Source organism: Rhinolophus ferrumequinum, chromosome 14 (assembly GCF_004115265.2).
Source record: "Rhinolophus ferrumequinum isolate MPI-CBG mRhiFer1 chromosome 14, mRhiFer1_v1.p, whole genome shotgun sequence".
Lineage (NCBI taxonomy): Eukaryota > Metazoa > Chordata > Mammalia > Chiroptera > Rhinolophidae > Rhinolophus > Rhinolophus ferrumequinum.
The window spans coordinates 23,332,080-23,334,283 of NC_046297.1; the positions used below are offsets into that span (position 1 = coordinate 23,332,080).

Consider the following 2,204-nt stretch of genomic DNA (forward strand, 5'->3'; position numbering starts at 1 on the left):
GTTCTATGGATACCCTGGACTGCCAGAAAGATGAACACGTAGCTTTCTAGAGCAAATTAAGCCTGAAGCTTTGCTGGAGGCAAAAATGACAAAACTGAAGCTATCCTCCTTGGATACATCATGAGATGGCAGGGTTCTTTGTAAAAGATGATAATGATGGGAAAAATAGAAGGCAGCAGGAAAAGAGCAAGACCAAATATGAGATGGACTGACTCCATAAAAGAAGCCATAGGAATGAGTCTGCAGGAACTGAGCAAGGCTGTGGATGTCACTCATTCACAGGGTCACCAGGAGTTGGAGCCAACTCAGTGGCACATAACACACAATCTTTCTCAGTAGGATCAGCAAAAGAGCTCTCATGAAATACACTAATATCTTCCTTGTTGGCAAATTTATGTATTTTCTTTCTATTTTCATTCTATTTTCCTTAAAGCATCTGACTGTTGATGACTTTTATTTTCCTAGCAAAGTACCACAAACTGGGTGGCTTAAAACAACAGAAATGTCACTGCAGTACATTGAGCTCCACAGAGACAGCGCAGGGCAAGTGCAGCCGGATGGGCACTTGGCGACTCTATGCTCACTAAGGAAAAATAATTAAATATGGGCAAAGGAGACCCTAAGAAGCCCAGCTGGTGCTTGTGGAGGGGATCAGTAAATGCTCTGCCACTGACCGGTGTGGCCTGAATGATGGAAACCTTAAGGTGATATTCCCTGATGTAGAGATGGAGGCTGTCACTAACTCTGGGCTCAGGGTCAGAGCTCAGCCTGGGGACTGCATGCTGGTGAAGATCACCTCCGCCAGCTCTCAGACACTTAAAGGACATGTGCTCTGCAGGACCACTCTGAAGGACTCTTCAGCATATTTCTGATCTGAGTGACAGCCTCAGAGCTGACGTGGGCAGTCCTTCCCAAGAGGAAAGACTGGTCACTAATGAAAGAGGTAATGAAGCTTTGAAGACAAACCAGAAGTGGTGAAGCAACTTTATGTCAAATGGAAAATGCATGTCTTTGCTGCTACATGAACAAGCTTTATAATCATTACATTTATCTAAACTAAAAAAAAAAAAAACCCATCATATGTGTTCTTTGTGTAAACTTGCCGGGAGGAACACAAGAAGAAGCACCCAAATGCTTCAGTCAACTTCTGAGAAGTTTTCTGAGAAGTGCTCAGAGAGGTGGAAGTCCATGTCTGCTAAAGAGAAGAGAAAATCTGAAGACCTGGCAAAGGCGGACAAGGCCTGTTGTGAAAGAGAAATGGAAACTTATATTTCCCTGATAAAGGGAAAACAAAAAAGACATTCAAGGTTCTCAATGCACCCAAGAGGCCTCCTTCAGCCTTTTTCTTGTTTTGTTCTGAGTATCACCCCCAAATCAAAGGAGAGTGTCCTGGACTATCCATTGGTGATGTTGCAAAGAATCTGGGAGAGATGTGGAATAACACTGCTGCAGATGACAAGCAGCCTTATGAGAAGAAGTCTGCTAAACTGAAGGAAAAATACGAAAAGGATATTGCTGCATACCACGCTAAAGGAAAGCCTGATGCGGCAAAAAAAAAAAAAAAAAAAAAAAAAAAAGGAGTTGTCAAGGCTGAAAAGAGCAAGAAAAAGAAGGAAGAGGAGGAGGACGAGGAAGATGAAGAGGATGAGGGAGATGAAGAAGATGAAGATGAAGAAAAAGATGATGATGATGAATAAGTTGGTTTTAGCACAGTTTTTTGCCTTGTCTATAAAGCATTTAACCCCCTTGTACACAACTCACCCTTTTTAAAGAAAAAAAATTGAAATGTGTAAGGTTGTATAAGATTTGTTTTGAAACTGTACAGTGTCTTTTTTTGTATAGTTAACACACTACTGAATGTACCTTTACATAGCCCTGTCCTGGTGGTATTTTCGATAGCCACTTACCTTGCCTGGTGTAGGATGGGGGTTGTCAATTGGCATGGAAATTTAAAGCTGGTCTTTGTTTGTGCACAACACAAATGAGTTATAAATGAGGATGGTAGTTTTTCATCTTCAGTTGTCTCTGATGCAGTTTATACAAAATAATTGTTGTTCTGTTAACTGAGTACCACTCTGTAATTGCAAAAATAAACAAATAAATAAATAAATTGCAGCTGTTTTGTTGACATTCTGAATGCTTCTAAGTAAATACAATTCTTTTTTTAGTAGTAAAAAGAAAACAGAAATGTGTTCTTTCACCTT

General features: G+C 40.5%; 1 pseudogene; it reads left to right on the forward strand.

Moving 5' to 3' along the window:
• The first annotated feature begins 603 nt into the window (after window positions 1-603).
• LOC117033615 (high mobility group protein B1-like) lies at window positions 604-1,697 on the forward strand (annotated as a pseudogene).
• Window positions 1,698-2,204: the final 507 nt, after the last annotated feature.